The following is a 21,820-nucleotide window of genomic DNA, read 5'->3' on the forward strand; positions in this document are numbered from 1 at the left end:
ATTCATTAATTGTACTGCCTTCAAAAGTTTCTGTATGAACTGTAGAAGGGAAGTAAGTAAGGGAGCCAGCTCTGTAAGCCCATCCAGAAGAAGCTCGATTGAAGCTCGGTACACTGTTTTTCTTGCAGTTGCTTGATCTTGTCATGGATGATTCTGGACCGATCAGCATAACAGCAGCATTCCTCCTGAAGAAACAATAAAGCCCTCCTCCCCTGGCAGTTAGTAAATTTAATTCTTTCCCATGTTGTAGGACTACTGCTGCAAGGGAATCTAATTGTGCCTGGAGGTCTAAGATTGCACTAGCTATTTATTGCATATCATCTATTAATTGTTGTGAAGGTTTATTATATAAGGTAAGAGAGGTGCGTAGTCCCACAATTTTGGCTCCTGCTTTAGTAGCTACCTTGTTCTTAACATGTTGTTCATAAAGAGGGATCATGCTCATTTGGATATTGTGCATATCCATCCTCTGGGGCCAGTACTCTCACGTATTGTTGCCTTAACATCATTAATTGGACTGTGCTTACATGGTCCTTAATAAAAGCTATTAACCTATTTACAATGCAGGGGCTGAAGGTTAGGAGTAAGAATAAAATAATAAGAGGCCCCAAAAGGTAGACATCAAGGTGGTCAACCAAGGGGAGGAATTAAACCATGATTCAAACCAGCCTTGCTGTGCTTTTTCTCCTTCTTCCGTTTGGTTAGTCCTTATCTAACTTTAGCCATAGATTCTTTAATTACTCCTGAATGGTCAACATAAAAGCAACATTCTTCACCTAGGGCTACACACAATCCTCCTTGCTGTAGGAAAATCAAATCCAATCCCCTCCTGTTTTGCATTACTACTTCTGCTAGGGAAGTGAGGGATTCTTGAAGGTGGGAAAAGGAGTTTTCTAGCTTCTCAATATCCAGATCAACAGCTGCTCTTAAACCAGAGTAATGTTGGTTCTGAGTTATCAAGGAAGCTGTTCCTGTTCCAGCTCCTATGAGTCCCATACCCAGAATCATACTTAGGGTTAGGGCCATAAGAGGTTCCCTCTTGGTCCTAGGGGGTGGTTCCCTCTTAGTCATAGATAGAAGTCCTCATCTGAATGATATAATAGCCTGGGAACTAACCTAACAAGCACACAGAAGCCTTGGGAGTTACTGATCACTTCTGTATGGGCACATGGTGTGAGTCCTGTAGAACAAGCCCACCAAGTGTCCTGCTGGGGGATTAGATATTCACCTGAGTTGCTCAGTGTTACAGTTTGCTTGCATAAAGATTGATGAGATACAGGGATATAGCCTACACAGAGCCCTTGTCCAGTAACTTGTTGTAAGGTCAGGGAACCTTTTGATTGCCAGTGCCATTTGTTAGAGTTGTGGGAAGAGGTATAGTTTCCTAGAGTTGCTATGCCTTCATAATATGGTGGGGCTGTATCATAACAGCCAAAAGGATTTAGTTATATTGGGATTAGAGCTGTTTAGGACTAAGTAGGATTGTTCTAGAAGAGCTAACAGGGGGTCCTCGAGGGTCCCCATTGGGAGAGTGGTAGACTTCAGTAGCAAGGTCTTGGTGCTAGGAGATGTGTTTGAGAGATATGTTAGGCTTGGTTTCAGGGTACTGGTTTGCTGAATGGGTTGTTTGCTTGGATTAAGTACCTGGTTGGGCCCAATGCTGTTTTGCTTAGGGGTTTCTGGACCAACTTAATTGTGAAGATTAGTCCAGGATTATACCCGCTGCGGTAAGGCTTTAGTCCCCAGGTTTTTCCAGCCTCCCAGTTTGCCTTTTTTCCTGTGGGGGTGAACTTTATGACTAATGGGTTGCGGCGTCCCCCTGGAGTAGCTAATGGGAAGGTAGAATATTCTGATTGGTTTTTGTCATAACATGGCCCACAGTTTACCTTTTTACCTTGCTGGTGGCAATAACCTCGTCCCACTTCTTGCATGTTTTCACCCCTTTCCACTGAGATTAGTTCTCCAGTGATGGGGGGGTCCACGTGATACACCCAGTAGATTCACAACCCCATGCTTTACAGTAGGTGCTTTTAGGACCTCTGCACTTGGCAATTTGCTTTCTGTCTCTTGAGTGAGCGGGGCAGACATAGAACCCTAGGCTTCTGGTATTGCTGCGACCTCCAGGAGTTAAACACCCATACTCTGGGAAGTGTTCCTGATCTGAAGGGTCCCATGTATTCCCCACAAGGTCACACAAGTCCACAAGGAGGTCAGGGAACCAAGTTCCTAGAGGGAGGAACTAAGGAGGTGGGGATTTCCTTGAACTAGTATAGTACTTACAGTTAGGAAGCAAAGAGTTACTAAAGGTCCCATGGTAAGCTGAGGGATTTAGGGTTTAGTATGGTTTTGATACTTATGGTATAGCTCCAGGTGCTCCAAGAAAGCTTGGATGATGATGGCACTAATGAACACCAACAGAGAGATGATGAGCAGTTTGGTGATGATGAGGCAAAGAGTCCACCAAGGTTTTTGCATACCTGTCAAAGACAAGAGAATACCATACCTCAAGAGGTGGAGCTCCTTGGGTCAGTATTATCATTTTGTGAAGGGAGGGCATCATTTGGAGGGGGGTGATATTTAATGTTCTTTGCAGGGACCCAAATGGGCTTGTCCTCACCAATAGGAAACACACATCCAAATCCCCTTCCAACAGTTATGAGAGGGTCAGGACCTCCCCAGGCCCCTGTGAGAGGGTCTTTCCATTTTACTTTGATGTTGTGATAGGGTTACCGCAGTTGCCCAATGCTTTTGGAAAGGGGAGAGATGATCATTTTTGGAGAAATTTAAAATATTTAGAGTGCATAGTGTCATCCTTAATTGATCATGGGGGGATGATACTCCCCCTTTTTGTTTTAATAGCTGGGTTTTTAGGGTTCTGTTTTGTCATTCAACAATTGCTTGACCAGTGGGATTGTAGGGTATGCTGGATGCTCCAGCATTCTACAAATGTGGAGAATGATTTACTGGCAAAGCAAGGGCCATTGTCAGTTTTGAGTTGTTTGGGTAGGCTGAGAACTGCAAAACATTGTAGCAAATGATTGATAGCATGTTTTGTCTTTTCTCCGGCATGGGGTGTGACCCAGCAGGCATGTGAGAAGTATCAATGGTTACAAAGACATATTTGAGCTTTCCAAAAGGAGCATAATGGGTGACATCTGTTTGCCACAGATGGTTAGGTGTTAACCCACGGGGATTGACTCCAGCTTCTTGCAAAGGAGGTACTTGTAGAAAAGGTGAACAAGATTTACAGGTCCGGGTGATTCATTTTAGCTCCTTAATAGGGACCTGGGGATACCTGTGGTGTAAGCCCCACCAATTAGCATGAGTAAACTCATGAAAGGAGGTAGCCTCCTCTTGGAAAGAATAGCTTTGCAGAGAAGATGCTAAGGAGTTAGTAATTGTACTGCCCTGAGATAAAATACCTGGGAGGCGTTCATGCCTCCAGAGGTGCTGCAGGAATATAGGGTTAGTCCTCAACTTTAACAGGTTTCTTGCCTGAAGCATTAAAGGGGTGATGGGATTATCATCAAGTTTAATGTATGACCAGGGGAAGTTAGGGAGCAGATTGGCAGCATAGAGGCTATCAGTAAACAGGTTGAAAGGCTCTTGTATCTCATTTAAGGCTAGAACAATGGCATAAAGCTCTTTGAATTGTGCTGAACCTTGGATGTTATGGACTAACATCCTGGGGGTTTCATCACCCTGCATAGAAAGTGGTAAAATAACTATTTCTGCTCCTCTTTTTCCCCCATCTGAGAACACTGTGAGAAAGGAAGGATTAGCCTCAGGTAAAAACAATCTTGGTGGGAAAAGTAACAAATTTTACATACACCCTATTGATAACAGGTACTATAATAGAATATTAAATGATAGAAATAAATCCCCAATAAAATTTACTGTTTATAATTACCATTACAGACAAGTTTAGTTTGGAGAATAGCAGCTTGATAAATTCCCTGCTTTAAAACTTGTATACCTGGAAAATATGAACACATTTAATATACAAAGAGTGACCATTTCACAATTACCTTGACACTTTTATATTACCCAATTTAGTTTTTAAACCTCAATTTTCAAGACTAATTGTCTAAAGAATGAAACTTAACAGATATAATGTTAAGAGTAAATTAGTGTCTGTAAGAAATCCTTGTCAATTTAGCATATAAATTAAACTTTGGTTTATATCAGTGTAGTAGTAGTTGACTTTAAGAAAAACCTTAAACAGCTTTAACTGATTGTCTTACATACTTGTAACCAAATTAGTTACATGCAAACTTGTTGACAGTTGCCCTTTACTTACAGACTTTATTAGCACTTACTTAGACCCTCATGTATTTCATTATATAACACTTTCTTATCCAGAAAGATTTTGTTCTTCACTAAATATAGTTCCATTTTTAGAGCCTTTTATTTTCTCTTTCCTATCCATTGAACCCTTTTTGTTCACATTCTGAAACAACTCTTATGAAATTTCTGAATGTAGATAAATTACTCCATTTTAACAAGATAAAACACTTTGTTGTTTATAGTACTCTAACTGAAACACAGTCGAAACCTTTAGAACCCTTTGTATATAGAATTGTACCTGTTAGGACATAAATCTTAGTAACCTTGTTTTTAGTCAAGGTATGAGACAAGTGTCCTGAACAGTATTTGCCATCTTTTTCCTGTTGAAGAAAAGTCCTAGAAATAATTGATATTAGACATTTCATTAACATCAACATTTCATTAGTTTGACCTTAGAGACTTGCAAGTTATTTCTAAAGACATTTCACTTTTATTAGTTTACCCAATTTAAATTGAACCTTTTTAAATCACGTGAATTAAAAATATTTGGATCCATTTTTAAATTTTAATTTTAGGAGTGCTCAGTTTTGATACAGACAAAACATGACATCAGACAGCAAGACATACAAATAACACAAAATCAAAGGCCTTGTAACTTTATAGGTGAATTTCCATTTCAATGTAACAGATGTTCAATAATAACTCTAGAGTTGGATAAAAATAGAACTGATCAAAAAAAATCATTAACCTAGGTATGTAGGATCAAAATTATGAGCTCAAAAGTACAGCACTAAAGAAAAACAAAACAAAACAAGAATACTGGAAAATGAGTTAGTTCTGTGTAGCAGCCCAGGAGTTTAAGTCTCAGGTTGCTCCCCCACTGAGTCTGTTGCAGTTTTTCATTCCAATGCAGGCTTCAGCAAGACCAGGCAGGGGCAAGGAGTGACCCTGTGCTCAAGATAAGTTTTGTATCCGGATAGGGTGGAGGAGGGGCTGAAGAAGCCTGGAAAGGGTTAGAAGAGGGAGTGGACTCCAGGGAGGACTGCTTCAAGGACATGGGTGTTCCCTCCCTAAGTGGCCATGGAGCTGCATCAAAGGGATCAAGAGGGGGGCCTGTTTCTGTCTCTTGTGATAGTTTCTCTTGGCCCTTGCACGGGAGGACCTCAGGACAGTCCTTTGGAGAGCCAGCGCCTTTGGAGAGGCCCCTATCTTTATCTGGGTTGTGAGTAGGACGCAGTGGGAAACAGCTTTTAAGGGCTGCAATAGTGAGGAAGGCCCTGAGAGGGGGGATATCTCCCTTATTAACTTGTGCCTTACGAAGAAGTTGTTCAATTCTGTCCCATGTTTCCCAGTCAAACAAGTTTGCTTCAAGCAGCGAAGGGGCTGCCTTAATGAGAGCCTTCCAAGTCTGAAACGCCTGGCTATCTGAGAGTTCTAATCCTCTACTTCTTAGGAGAATCCTAAGGGAGTCAAGGTAGGGGTCCAACTTGGAATTGGACCATCCCATATCTTATGGGAGTACACTCACTCGCAGTCCGATTGACCTGTTGGCGACTTCGTGATCCTCACACGGGGCACCAGTTGTTGCTCCCTGTCGAGCAACAAGGTCCGATGTATCTCCTCAGGGCCCACCTGAGGAGAATATGGGGCCGAGCAGGATGATGAGTGTCGGCGACAATGGAAACCCACCAGAGCCGGAAGGTCTGTCAGTGCACAAAGCACAGCAGGAACTCATTTATTGAGGAAGTTACTCAGTTTTATGTAGGGTGGGGGCTAGGTGGGAACCAATTAGCTTAAAGGTCAGCAAGGCACTGGGGAATCATGCAGGGGAGAGTCCTATAGGACTAAATGGCAAGCATGAGCTGATCATGTTCACAGAACTGCTGGTAACCAATCCCTGACAGTAGTGGGTGGAGATGAGCAGGCCAATCAGGGAGTTGCTGGGTAAGAACACATTCGTCAGTTTCCGGGGGAGAGTGGCAGTACAAAGATGTCCGGGTAAACTGTTGGTGGATCAGGCAGTGCCACGTATGAGGAGGAGGTTGCCACGAGGGTGCAGCTGCCATTAGGGTGCATCCCCTACAATATATAAAGTGTATGTATAACATATAAAGTACATATGTATAATATATAATGTATATATATAAAATATATAAATCTATATGTATATATCTATATCTCTCTCTATATATAGTATATATTTAGGTATACAGGATGAAAGAAGAAGTCAGCAGGAAAAAAAAAAGAGAGTTTTCCCCTAAAGATGAAATGGTCATAATTACCCTAGCAAAGTAGCACATGAAATATCTATCAAAGCAGAGAACAATTTTGGATCAGAGTCAGGAGTCAGCCATTTACCTTTGTCTCCCCTTTTCTTCAGAACCCCAGAATACAAGAAAGTTTTATAGCAGTTTGGATTTAAAAGTGAAACCTTATTTTCTTTGGTCTGAAATCAATTTCAGAAGTTGTTTCTGCATTTCTAGGTGTTAAGATGGTGTTCATCTTTCTCTTGAGCTATCACTCTCAAACTTCCAACTAGTATTTGGGTCAGCCTTGAATACTGAAAAAGATTAGACATTTTCCCCCCAGGTTTAAGGGTCAAGGCAATTCCAGCCTATGAGGCCTGTGCCAGATGTATTACCCATCTGAATGACAAAGGAGGAAGAAGATGCCCCTTGGCATCCTTCCATTATCTGAAACGAATTGAGAGTCCCTTGAACCCTGTGGACCTCAAAGCCATGGAGGACTATCCCTTAAGACCTGCTGGTTGGATTAGTCACTCTTTTTTTTTTTTCATACAAGGAACTTTATTTTGCGCAGACGAATTTACATCTGCATGGGAGAAGGGGGAAAAAGAAAAGAAGAAAGATGGTGCACGGTTCCTCTCAGACATAGGAATGTCGTGGGCTGAGAGGAACCAATCATGAAGGAGAATTCTTACAGACTGACTGATGGGCCAATGACATATTAGGACATAATGCTGGAGGCAGGAAGATTACAGCAACATAAGCTGGAAATTCCTGTAACGTGAGAGGCGGGCTAACGCAGATTGACAGGTGGTGGGGGAAGCCGGGAATTCCTTACATTCCCCCATTTCATTTTATATAAAAAATTAAAAAATCTTGCTCTCCAGTTCTTTTTGAAGCCTTCTCTCCTTCCTGCCTAGGTGACTGGGGTTGGTTTTGCAGGTGAGATGTAAAAAGTTTATTCTCCTCCCAGGCTTCCAAAGGCAGATGATTTTCATGGACTTCATTTTCTCAATTTGATTGAGCCCCTATTTCTGCATTAACTGCCTGTCCCCAATTCTGACTTCATTTACCCCTCTAATTCTAGGAACTCCTTCACTGTTTAGGGAAAAGGGCCGATGACCGATCTGACTTCTTCGAGCTGGTAGTGGACAGCATGGGGCAAGCAGTTTGGAGGTTCCTTTTTAGAAATCGGGTCAATTGAAGGGTTCATGGTAGAAGTCCAGTTGCGGGGAGAGCAGGCTGTAAAGGCATCTGGGGATGGGTGCTTCTATGGGAGAAGAACAAAAAGACATGAGTACTGAAATGAGATTGATACAATATAAATGTTGCAGGATCTGGAACATGCTAATGCATATTATAAAGATGACAGAAATCAATAATTCCTCACCAGGGGGTGGAAGAACTGAGAAGTTGTTCCCATAACAAGGCCTAGCAAAGGCTGGAGAGGATTATAAAGATGACAGAAATCAATAATTCCTCACCAGGGGGTGGAAGAACTGAGAAGTTGTTCCCATAACAAGGCCTAGCAAAGGCTGGAGAGGACAGGCCTTTATTTGGGAGCTTTAACATTGTCTAGGTTATCAGGAATGTGAACACAACATTTAGTAGAGATCTGTATACTTCTGTTACTAGCAAACATAGATTAAGCCTACCTGTGTCTGTAGGCCTTAAACTGACTAAAAACTTCTGACTCTGGCAGTTTCTCTTGATAGTTACTATTATTTTTAAATGCCCAAGAATGGCTATACTTTGGTTTTATCTGATTTTCTAGGTGTTTAAGATCAAGCTGGTCAAAGTGACCTGTTTCTGTCTGTTAAAGAGTCAGCTGAGTTTCCACAGGGGTCACTCATAGAGAACTTAAGAGCAGCTTCTTAGCTCCATTAGTGCCATTTGGTTAGGCAGGGTCTTCTCCATGACGTGACTTTCTTTGAAAGCATCAGGGAAGTCTCCCTTTTTCCATGACCCTCCTCTACAGCAGGTGCACTGAGTGGCTTTTCCTCTAGCGGCCTCATCAATCTCCTTGATCAGGAGGTTGTGTGACCCAGAGTTGCAAAGCTCCTTGGAGAAGTCCTCTTGTTCCCTGGGTTCAGGCTGACTTTGAGGGCAAGACCCAAATATGGACTTTTCTTGACCTCTCTATTTAAAATCTCTATTTCTAAGTTTGATCTTAACCATCAAGCAAGTCAGTCTCACCAGTCATAAAGTAAGAGTACTGGGCTTTGGCTTTAATGTCTATAACTTTACAGTTATTTACCCCCTTTTATCTAATTGGGGTTTACATTATCTGTTCTATAGGTGATGGCTTACTATTCCAAGTTAATTTATGATGTTTCCTCTTGAAGCAGTACTTCTGCAAAATATTGATCAGGCAACAATTAGAGTTTATAAGAAAAATACAAAATGGAGTCCTCAACAGTAAAACATTCAGTTTGTCAAATAGGTATTTTGAATTTTGGCTGAGTTCCCATTTGAGATCACAGTAATCTTCACAACAAACATTAAACTTTTGAACACAACTTTAAATGAGTTAAAGTCAGGCTTACTTGGGAGCCATTGTAATATGTAGCAGGGTGGTAAGGCAGAGTCTTATCTCAGGTAACGTGGGGCTTTTCAGTGAGGGGCAAAGGAGTATCTAAACACAGAGTTTGAAGATTAAGCTGAGATCAGATGGAGCTCTGCTCTCTGATGGAAATGTGGATCTAAAGAGTATTAGCAATCTTAGCAATCTTTATATGTGTGCAATGTCAGGTTATATATGCCCTATTGATGACAGGTAATAGAACATTAAATGATAGGTTTACCATTACAGACAAGTTTAATTTGGAGAACAGCAGCTTGATAAATTTTCTGCTTTAAAGGCTTGTATACCTGGAAAATATGAACACATTTAATATACAAAGAATAATGTTTTTAAATATGTTACTCCATGGAATAGCTTTATAAATTAATCAGATGTCTCTAACAAACACATTTGAGTAATCCCATACATGTTGCTTATTGTAGAAAAACCAAGACATCAGACAAGTGTGCCACTAGTATTTGCCATCTCTTTCCTGTTGAAAAAAAAGTCCTAGAAAAATTGATGTTAGACATTTTATAAACATTAATATTTTATTAGTTTGACCACTTAGAGACTTGTGAGTTAATTTTAAGGACATTTTACTTTTATTAGTTTACCCAATTTAAATTGAACCTTATTAAACCTTAAAATTGAACCTTATTAAACCTTAAAATTGAACCTTATTAAATCACGTGACTTAAAAATATTTGGATCTATTTTTAAATTTTTAATTTTTATGTGCTTATATTTAACACAAAAGCAAAGGCCTTGTAATATTTATTTCCATTGCAATGTAATGGATGTTCAAAAATAACTCTAGAGTTGGATAAAAAGAACTGATCAGAAATTATTAACCTAGGTCCGTAGGATCAAAATTGTGAGCTCAAAAATACAGCATTTAAGAAAAATTAAGTCCTGGAAGAAAAATGATAATGGTTATTAATTAAAGCATGAGAAAATGAGAAGGAGAGAAAAGTTGAAAGGGAGAAAAGTATTCTGAGTTGTAGCCAAGGAGAAATTTAAAATGGACACTTTTACACTTTTTTTTTTCCCCTTAGGTTTGAAACTGGTTTCCTACTGCGCCTTTCTTCATTCACATGTTAATGTAACCCTTGACTGAGATCTGAATCTGAAAGGGGCCAATATGTTCTAGCAGAAACTTGATGCTTAGGTACTTTTAATTTCTTGAGCCTGCAGGGAGAGCTGAGAGAGAAAGAAAAGATTTGAAAATAAGGAATTAGCCAAGAGAACGTGTTCAGGTTTTACTCCCTCCATGCCAACCACCTCCCATAAAGAAGATAGAATGTGTGTACGAGACCATGTGGTGGGGGGACTTGGTGGGCTGGATGGTGGAGCGGAAGTAGAAACAGAATGAGGAAAAGGAGAGAAATGAACAGGAACTTTTGCAGTAGGAGACCTGTAAGGACATGACTCATCAGCTGGATTAAATTTAGAAGAGAAAGGATTAAAAGGGGGAGGAGAAGCAGCAAGAAAGAAAGGAAAAAGATGAAAGGGAAAGGTTCCTTTCCATTCACCAGGTTGCCCGCATATGTATTTAATTATAACTAGTACAATTAGGCATATTTTACCTAGTATAAAGCTAGAATTTAGGGTGCCATAAATAGACCATTCTGACTTACTATCTAAAGGACAATTTAGCTCTGATTTAGGGAATAGGTGAAGGAGTTTGAGATGATTCAATAAACATCTCAGGGGCAAGTTTGCTGGGGTGGATGTCCTGAGTCCCATGGTAAACTGAGACCCATCTGGCTAGTGATTTCAGCATCCCAAGACCATGATGCCAGGCAACGAGAGGTTAGAACAAAGGCTTGGTCGTCACCAAAAAAAAACCCAATGTTTAACCGGGCATATGCCGAGAGGTTCTGAACACCTGGCCAGGATTTCAAGCAAGATGCAGCGGGAAATAAGAGAGAGAGAGGTTCAGACCCTGAGAAAGAATCTCAGCACCATAAAACCCAGGAGTCCACCCAGCAACTAGGACCAGCTCTGGGTACCATGGAGATACCCCCACACCTCGGCAGTCCGGCGGCCGAGCCACAGCCCAGGCGGCGGAAGCCATGAGAGGGAAGGGGGAGCCTCGGGTGGTGAGCGAGAGGGAATGGGACCACTGTGCCGTGGGCTGCAGAGATGTTTCTGGTCAGGGGCCTAAGGAAACTCACCAATTCTGGAGTCCGGTGTTGTGTGCAGAAAACTGGGCATCCCGGTAAATGGAAGATGAGCCTGTATAAGGGGTGCAGGAGCTTGCGGATAGGGTACTGCCTGCTTAGGCAGCAGAAAAAAAAACCCATCCCCGAGTCTTCAGCACCAGATGTTAGGTTGTAAAAAAGAGGCGTGCAGTTGTGGTTCGTCGCTAGCTCCCAGAAACGCTTCACAGATACAGGTCTCATACAAGGAACCCTTTATTTTGCGCAGAGGAATTCACGTCTGCACGGGGGAAGGGGGAAAAGAAAAGAAGATGGATTAGTCACTCTTAACCATGCAAAGCACTGAAAAAAATTTTTCTTTGTCTCCTGTGATCCTCAAAATGTGGGTGACCAAATATTGAGGCCTGTCTCTAATTTACATGGGATTAGATGAGCTGTCCTTCTCAACATATGGCACATACTCCCTTTTCTTTGTTTGATTTCCCTTTCGAGAGGAGAAACCTTGATTTTCTGTACTGCATCTACCCTCAATTATGGAGACACTGTACACAGCATTGTGCATCTCAAAGGGGCTCAGTTTTGCTAAAGGAGAGACATGTCCCTAAAGGTCATTTGCCCTGGACAAGTTCTCAGGCTTTCTTGATGTATTTGCCATCACACTCCTACTTAGATTCACTATTGTCCTATTCTATTTGTTATAAAAAATTTCATCTTTAGTCATTCAAGGGTGTTTTGGTTGTGTTTGTTTTCTGTTTATAAGTTTAAAATTATTGAAAGAGCAACTGGAAGTGTTGGAAACCTAGGGCATGGGACCCTCCTCATGAGTGGGAGCATACCAGGGAAAATTATGGAGTTAGGGTCCTAAAAGGCACTCAAGGTATTGAAAATTCCCAATAATCTTATCTATGTGTTCTTATACACTGGAATTCAGAAGGGTATTAAAAACCTGGGTCTACATGATTATTGCAGTGCATGTGGGAAATACAGTAGAGAGACACAGAGACCCTGAGGCTTACATTCTAGGGATTAGTGGGTTGCCTCTTTCACAAAGACCTCTGACAGACTAAGACTTTGTTTCAGAATCCAAGATATATCAGGAGATAGAGCCTTCCACCATCATACTAAGTTAGTCTGAAAGTGAACGAAAGAAGCAGAACCATGAACTGACCTGTCAACCTGTTCATGTTTCATGGAGAGGAGCTGAGACAAAGCTTAACCAATATTCCTCCATCAGGAATGAAGCAAATTGAGCAAGTCTCCTTCAGTAAGCCTTCTTGCTACCCTTGTCTTTGGAATGGTGGCCAGGTTGTCCACCTTTAAGTAACTGACAGGTGCCCAGTACTTCGACAGAGACTTTTTCTAAAATCTATAGGTCCACTTCACTCACCTTGCTGGTGATTACCCCTCATTGGACATCCATATTAAACCAGAATTGTGAGATGAAACACACTTCTTTGCTTTTGATGGAAGGTGCAGATTTCTGTAGTTGAGAATTGGTTCAGCTCTTACTTGCAGGTCATGCGCTCTTGTGTTGCAGCATGTCCCAGAAGGTCACTATCAATTTCTTGCTCTTTCTTGGTTCTTGTCTCCTGAATTAGAAGAATAAAAATCCACAGACCAGGATGAGTCAGTTTAAGAATATGATTTTTTGAAGAACTGGAACAGAACTTTCACAGTGCAACAGGGGACCCAACAGCAGGTTTTCTCATTGTGTGTTTTTCTAGAAATTCTTGTAGCACTTGGGTCACAACTATTGGTCCTAACTTATGCTTATTAGGGTCTGGAAAAGTACTAAAACTATTGGTCAACACTTCAGTCCCAACTAACATTCGAGTCTGCCCCAATTTCATTTTATTGCTGTAGGTCAGGAAGTGGGAGATTGAGGTTGTCAGATTCTCTACGCTCACAAGTAATTGGCAGAAGCACTGAAATGTGTACGCTGCTACACCATGTCTCTGCACTGTGCCCAGGCCTGGCCACTACAGGGTGACAGGTCAGCATTCCTTGGGTCGAAGTGCCTTAGGCCCACTAGGCTTCAGGCTCAAGGCCCTGCAAGGCAGGCTCTTTGCCACAGTGGTCCATGTTTTCCACTTGCCTTAAAAACCACCTGGACTGCTGTTCCACTGCTATCCCACTCTGTTGCTGCTGCTCAGCAAGGACCAGTAGGCTGACTGTGTGTCTTGGCATGTGGGGAGCCATTTTATCACTTTATGAATCAATATAACTCATAGCCAAAGGCAAATAAAATAATTCCCTCAAATGTGGAATCTACAGGAAAAAACTAGAAAGTAAATCAGGTTAAAGTTGAAGGGGTACTGTTAGTTGAAAGGAAAATGATAAGGTAAAGGATGTGTAGGGGGCAAGGGTGAGTTTTGTTGGGGTGTAACTGATCAAAATGTATGCATACAAAAGTATTACACAATGAATTACACTCTTCTGTATAATTAATGGGTACTAATAAAAAAAGTGAATAGTGGCAGAGTAGAGGATATGTGTGGATTCCAAATGATTTGTAATTCAGGATTCAAGCATCAGGAATACTGCTTCCCAGAGCAGTGGGTGGCAGTGGTAATACACCAAATCTCAATATCAGAATCATAGCAACAGAATTCAAGAGTTTTGAACTTAGGACAAGGAAGAATATCTTGGGAATCCAGCAGATAGCACCTGATTGCACTCCACTGTGCAGGGGATGGGCAACCCAAGCAGAACGCAAGAATGAATTTGTGAAGAAAGTTTGGCACAGCAGAACCCACATAATAGAGAGATAATCTGAACTTGACTGTCCCAGAGGCAGCACAGTGATCAAGTGTGTCACGGGTGCTCCATGCTCCCTGACTGGAGAGCAGTGAGCTGATATGAGTCACTGTATTAGGAAGGCCAAAGCAAGTTTCTGCTGTGATTTTCCATGGAGGGAGCCAGGTAGTTCATAACAGACATGAGCCCACTATTCCAACATGCATCAGGTATGAGAACTAGAGTCCTTCTGGCAGGGCACCACTGAAGCAGACACAGAGGAGATTTTCCCAGAGGGACAGAGGGCAGTGATACAGTGTAGAGCACATTCTGTTTGTCCTTTTCATTTGGCAGTTTACAGGACATGCCAGAGAAATCCCAGAAGCACATTTGTGGTTGTGGGCACATTTGTGCTCATGCTCTGATCCTGCAAAAATAAAATGGTGGGTAGATAATTGTATGAATAGAGAGAAAAGTTGGTACTTTGCCTAAAATGTGTAGCCTTCAGGATGACTAATTTTGTTGTAGCTTAAACTGATGAGAAGGGAATCTGAGAGACAAAAAAAATACCTTTTCCCAGGCCACTCCAGCAGAAAGCATAGCTAACATTACAAAGAAGATGGATTCAACAACCCCAAGCCCATTTTCTCTGTAAGTGATATACAACCCAAGAAGAAACAGAACAGTGTAGCACAGGCAGCCAGCATCCATTCTTCTCTACAGCTTTCACCACTTCAGCAGCAGAGAAAACCCTTATATTTTTGCAATAGGATTTTTCTTTATTTTTTCTTTATGTTTTATTCAGTTTTTTCACTGATGTGAGTGACAGACATGACAACAATTGGAGGAGAATAAGTTTATTGGACACATGGTTTCAGAGGACTCAGTCCATAAACAGTTCATCCATTGTTCTGGGCTTGAGATGAGGTAGAATATCATGGTGAAAGTGTGTGGAAGAGGAAAGCAGCTAAGGACATGACAATCAGGAAACAGGGTGAGTGCTCAACCCAAAATCATTACACCACTGACCTACATTCTTCAGTCACAACATCTGCCTAAAGTTAGCACACAGTTAATCCTTATCAGTCTATCAATGCACTGATTGGGTTAAAGTACTCACAGCACAACCATGTCACCTCTAACTTGTGTTGCATTGTCTCACACATGAGTCTTTGTAGAACAACTCATATAAAAATGATAGCATCTATCCATTGGCCTTTAAGAGCTCTTGTCCATTTCATACTACAAAATGCATTTACACCATTAACAAGCGTCCCCATAATCTAAAAAGTTCCAATATTATCCCAAAGTCCAAGTTGAATGTGCTCTCTTAGACTCAAGGCAAACTCTCAGCATGAGCTCCTGTAGAAATCAAAAGTATGCTATATATAGCCAATATATAATGACCCAGAGTAAACTTTTCCGCTCTACAAGGAAGAAATCAGGGCACAGAAAGAAAGAATGGGACCAAAGTGAGACTGAAATCCAGCTGAGTGAATAAGCTCTGTAGCTCCAAGACTCTGGGACACGTGATATTGTGATGTTCTCTCTACAGTGCTCATGTAACTCCAACCCTATGACCTTGATTTTTCAGGCCAAACTCCTTTCTCTTGGTTCATTTTGGCTCAATTCTTCAAGATTTCTTTGGCAGAGAGACCACATAACTTACATCTTTCAATCTCAGGGTCTTTCATTACATTTTTACTTTCCTTCTCACTTCCTTATGCTCCACCCTCTCCAGGGCAGCCCACATGGACCCTGGCCCTACTGCAATTCTCCTACCTTCCCGGTGTTCCTTCGAAATTTCAGTGGAAGTTTTCATTACTCACTAATTCTAGCATCCTGCATTCCTGAAACACCACCACCAAGAGGCTTATGCCAAGTTCTGCTGCCATCTCAAGCAGTAGACAAGCCTCATGAGATCACACCTGTGTCATCCTGTGAGTGTCTGGGCAGCTGAACATGATGAAAAATGCCTTTCTAGGATCCAATGGACCAGGAGGGTGCCCCAAGGGTCTCTTCTCAATGGAGTTTCTACTTTTACAACTGTAAGTCTGCAGTGGGTGTGGTCTTTACAATTTCTCAGATGCTCCCAAGCCATCTTTCCTACTCGTTAGAGTTAATGTACTTAGCAGCATCCCTCTAGGGACTGTAATCTCTTTGACAATGACATCTTCCCTATCGCCATTACTCACACTTTTCTAGCCAAATTGCAGTTTTTCAAATCTTTATGCTCTTCCTTCAGCTCCTGGTTATCACAGTAAACTTGACTAAAACCACCAGCAAAATCCATGCCACACCATGAATGCTGTGCTGCCTTGAAATTTTCTCCAAGTTTATTTAGTACATCACCTTTAAATTTAGTCTCACCCAATGTCCCAGGGCATGGGGAAAATGTGCACATGTTCTTTGTCAGAATATACTATGAGTGACGTCTAGCCCAATTTCCAATATAGCTGTCCCTCTGCCCTGAATGCTCATGATTGCAGTCTTCACTGTCCACAGTTCTACAGACATTCTTGTCTTCTGAGCTCCTACCAGAATGATCCATTAAGCCCCAATCACAATATTCTAGGCCTTTTCCTGTTTGTATTTCTAAACTTTTAAAAATTCATCCCACAAAACAGCTCCAAATCCTTTTGAACCACATGGTCGTATTAGTCATGGCAATGACTCCTCACTTTTTGGTACCCCTTTCTGTTTTAGTCAGATTTTCACCAAAAAAAAAAAAAAAAAAAAAAAAAAAAGACATAAAGATGTAACAAAACATTTTAGTGAAGGAAGTTTATTCAGCACTTATAACTTCAGAGATCTCAATATGATGTCCAGCCCACTCTATATCTCTGGGCCCAAGGTGAGCAGGGACATCTCAGCAGAATTCTGTGGAGAAGGAAAAGAGCTCATGATATACAAATCAGGAAGCAGAGACAGTGACCCAATCACCAGGGACAAAATATAAAACCCAAAGGTATTCCTCAAGGAACTATAAGTTACACTTACAATCTACCTGTCTACAATAACCACCCAGTTAAACCATGTTCATGGACCAATACATCAACTAGATTAAGGCTCAAATAACCCAATCATTTCACTTCTAAATGTTTCTGCATGCATTGCCTCACATGTGATCTTTTAAGGATAGTTTATATCTAAAACACATCCCTTCTTTCCTCCAATTTTCTATCATGCATTGATGTGAATGTGTTTATGTGTAGGTGGGTAAGATCTAACTGTGATGATTTACTCATGGACATATATGTATGTATAAATATTTTCATTTTTATTCTATTTTCTTCCTTGCTTTCATTTTGTTACATTTTTCTTTCTTCAGCCATTTTTATTTCACCTTGTTTAGACTTCAGGATGTAGGATTTTTAATTTTCTTTTATTTGTTCTGAATAGTCTTACATGACTGTAGAATGCATTTATACAGTTTGACAGGTCATACATAAATAGAGTATAATTTATCTGATTATACATAAGAATTGTTTTAGGTGTCTTCATTTGGCATTTTGTTTGATTTTGTTGGTATTTTTATTTCTGTTATCTCCTCTATTCCCCCTTTAGTAGTCTTTCCCTCTCTCTTTTTTTTTTTTTTACCTATTATGTTTCCATGGGTCTTGCTCCCCCTATTTAGCCATTACTTGCTACCTCTCACATACTCTATCTTAGTTCCCATTTTGAATATTTTCAACTTTCTTTCACCTTTCTACCTCATTATCCTTACTCTTAATAAAGTGAACAATAATTTAGCATAAATAATTGCTACCACCATCATTCATGTTTTCACATTTACTTGTACTGGTAAGGACATATTTACATCTGCAATTTGCTTTAATGCTAGATCTACTTCATGGCAGATTATCATTATTGTTGCTAAATGCTGACTCTGTCATTTCTCTTTTCATGGAAAAGATCAGTGCACATGCCAAAGTAGGCATTGGACATTTATTCTAATATTGATATAATATTAATATCTAATATTCTACTGCAGTTGCTCTTCCATGCTTATGCTTTGTCCAATAAGGAATGCAAAGTACAACTTTTCATTTCTATGTTTCTGCACAATGTAGATTTATACCATCTGTGTAATCATACATCTACATAGGGTAATGATGTCTATCCCATATCACCATTTTTAATATGCCCACTCCCTCTTCTCTTTCATTTCCCTCTACATAATCTAAAGTTTCTCCATTCTTCTCTCATTTCCCACTGCATTACCCCCATTATATATCAACATATGAGCTCACAGGATAGAGACTCTTTCTGAAATACAGCCACAATTCAGCAAAATTAGTGTACACATTCCTCTCCACACTACCCAACCCCACTAGAACTCAAACAATACTTTAACACAAAAAATATGTGATTTGTGACAGCCACAGTGGCTGAGATATGGGCGATGGGGGAGATGAAGTGGGATGAAAGACTGGCTCCTCTGCTGCTTGAGCAGAACCCAAGGGAGATCCCAGCAAAATAGATGCCCAGTCCAGACTGGAAACAGCTGGGCTCTGGAGGTGTGCTGATTCAAAAGTTTCACCAATAATCATTTCACAAACCGCAGAGCTCTAGATAGACCCAAATCCTGCCTCTAGAAGTTCCACTTCTGGATACCCATTTCACAGAACTCTACGATTACCCCCTCACTGTGAGTTAAGTATACATCACTCACCAACACACCCCAACTCATACTGCTGAGAAGAAAAGCTGACAATGGGCAATATGACTAGGTACACATAAAAAAGAAGGAATTGACATCCCCAAACTACTACTCCTGCATGCAATACGTACCTCAAGAAAAAAAAAGTGGAAAGAAAGACAATTAGAAAGTGCCAACCAACATATAATATTATAGACAAGTTTTTGACCATCACAATGGAAACAATTTTTTAATCTTCCACCAAGTCCCTTTTCTTAATTACAAGTTCAGCACTTTTTTTCTAGTTTTAGATGGACAAAGTACATTTATTTTATTTTATTTATTTATTTATTTGTGGTGCTGAGGATTGAATGCAGTGCTTCACATATGTTACACAAGCACTCTACCACTGAGCCACAATCAAGACCCATAAAGTACCTCTTTGGTTTTAATTTGTACATTCTGAATGATTCATGGACATTTGTACACATACACATTTGTTTCACAATTCTTGTTACTAGCATTTCTTAAAGGTACATATTTTCTTTCCTTTTTTTATTTTTACAGACTGCATTTTGATTCTTTGTATGCAGATGAGGTACAACTTTTCATTTCTATGTTTCTGCACAATGTAGATTTATACCATCTGTGTAATCATACATCTACATAGAGTAATGTGTGCTTGATAATAGCCATTCTCATAGAAGTAAGATGAAGTCTTAAAGTTGTTTTAATTTGCATTTCTATAGTTACAGGAGATGTTGAATACTTTTTCCTGTTTATTAATTGCCTGTATATCTTCTATAAACTGTCCAATCCTTGGTCCATTTATTGATTGGGTTCTTCATATTTTGGTGTAAAGTTTTCTAAGTTCTTTATAAATTTTGGAGATTAGAGTTCTATCTGAAGTGCATGTGGAAAATATTTTCTCCAACTCTTTAGACTCTCTTTTCACATTATTGATTGTATCCTTTCCCGAGAAAAAGTTGGTTAGTTTGAATTCACCCCATTTATTGATTCTTGCTTTGATTTCTTGTATTTTGGGAGTCTTGTTAAGGGAGTCTGATCCTAAGCCAACATGATGAAGATTCAAGTCTTCTTTTTCTTCTCTTTGGTGCAGGATATGTGGTCTAATTCCTAAGTCATTGATCCATTTTGATTTGAGTTTTGTGCAGGACGAGAGACAGAGGTTTTATTTCATTTTCTACATATGAATTTCCAGTTTTGCCAGCACCATTTGTTGAACAGGTTATCTTTCTTCTATTGTATGTTTTTGGCTCCTTTGTCTTGTATGAGTTAACTGTATTTTTGTGTGTTTGTTTCTGTGCTTTCTATTCTGTACCTTTGGTCTGCCTGTCTATTTTTGTGCCAATACCATGTCATTAATGTAACTACTGCTCTGAAGTATAGTTTAATGTCTGGTATTGTGATACCTCCAGCTTCACTCCTTCTACTCCAGATTGTTTTGGCTATTCAAGGTTTCTTATTTTTCTAGATGAAGTTGATGATTGCTTTCTCTATTTCTGTGAGGAATGTCATTGGGATTTTAATTGGAATGGCACTGAATCTGTATAGCACCTTTGGTAGCATGGCCATTTTGACAATATTAATTTTGCCTATCCAAGAACATGGGAGATCTTTCCATCTTCTAAGGTTTTCTTCGATTTCTTTCTTTAGTGTTCTATAGTTTTCATTATAAAGATCTCTCACATCTTCTGTTAGATTGATTCACAAGTATTTTTATTTGAGGCTATTGTGAATGGAGTGGTTTTTCTAATTTCGCCTTCAGATAATTCAGCACTTATGAATAGAAATGAATTAGATGTATGCATATTGATTTCATATCCTGCTACTTTGCTGATAGTTCTGGAAGTTTTCTTGGAATTTTTTGAATCCTCTAAATATAGAATCATGTCATCAACAAAGAGTAACACCTTGAATTCTTCTTTTTCTGTTCATAATCCTTCAATTACTTTGGTCTGTCTTATTTCTCTGGCTCATGTTTCAAGGATGATATTGAATAGAAGTGGTTAAAGAGGGCATCCCTGTCTTGTTCCCAATTTTTAGGGGGAATGCTTTCAGTTTTTCTTTGTTTAGAATGATGTTGGCTGTGGGCTTAGTACAGATAACTTACAATGTTGAGGAATGTTCCTACTATCCCTAATTTTTCTAGTGTTTTAAGCATGAAGGGATGCTGTATTTTATCAAGTGCTTTCTCAGCATCTATTGAAAAAATCATATGAGTCTTAAATTTAAGACTCATATGATGAATAACATTGATTGACTTCCAGATGTTGAACCAACCTTGCATCCCTGGGATAAACCCCAGTTTATCATGGTGCACTATCTTTTTAATATGTATTTTTATGCAATTTTCCAGAATTTTGTTAAGGATTTTTGCATCTATGTTCATCAGGGATATTGGTGTAAAGTTTTCTTTCCTTGATGAGTCTTTGTCTGGATTTGGTATCAGAGTGATACTACCTTCATAGAATGATGTCGTAAGGGTTCCCTCATTTTTTATTTCTTGGAATACTGGAGTATTGTTGTTAGTTCTTCTTTAAATGTCTTGTAGAATTCGGCTGAAAATTCATCTGGTCCTGGGCTTTTCTTGGTTGGCAGGCCTGTGATGGCTTCTTCTATTTTGGTGCTTGAAACTGATCTGTTTAAGTTGTGTATGTCTTCCTGATTCATTTTAGGTGGATCATATGTCTCTAAAAATGTGTCAATGTCTTCAATGTTTTCTACTTTGTTGGAGTATAGACTTTCAAAGTAGCTTCTAATTATTTTATGTATTTCAATGGTTTCTGTCATGATCTTTCCTTTTTCATCATGAATTCTAGTAATTTGAGCTTTCTCTGTACTTCTCTTTGTTAATGTGGCTAAGGGCTTATCTATTTTGTTTACTTTTTCAGAGAACCAACCTTTTGTTTTGTCAGTTTTTTGAACTGTTTCTCTTGTTTCAATTTCATTGATTTCAGCACTGATTTTAATTATTACCTGTCTTTCACTACTTTTTGTGTTGATCTGTTCTTCTTCTAGGGCTTTGAGATATAATGTTAGGTCATTTAGTTGTTGACATTCACTGAAAACAAATGGGGTAAAATTTTGTCTCTGGTTGTACATGAAGTAGAAGCATACCATTTGTGTAATCATACAAGTACATAAGGTTTGATTAATT

General features: G+C 39.8%; 1 long non-coding RNA gene across 2 annotated transcripts in view; it reads right to left on the reverse strand.

Moving 5' to 3' along the window:
• Positions 1–2,249: 2,249 nt before the first annotated feature.
• LOC306650462 overlaps positions 2,250–21,820 on the reverse strand; it is a 196,169-nt gene continuing 176,598 nt past the window's right edge. For both annotated transcript variants that reach the window (XR_013760931.1, XR_013760932.1), the window contains 2 exons: positions 3,911–4,035; positions 2,250–2,477 (listed from right to left, as the gene is read on the reverse strand). This is a non-coding gene — a long non-coding RNA (uncharacterized lncRNA). The remainder of the gene's footprint in view (positions 2,478–3,910; positions 4,036–21,820) is intronic.

This window comes from Sciurus vulgaris, assembly GCF_902686455.1.
Source record: "Sciurus vulgaris genome assembly, chromosome: 2".
In the NCBI taxonomy this organism is placed as follows: domain Eukaryota; kingdom Metazoa; phylum Chordata; class Mammalia; order Rodentia; family Sciuridae; genus Sciurus; species Sciurus vulgaris.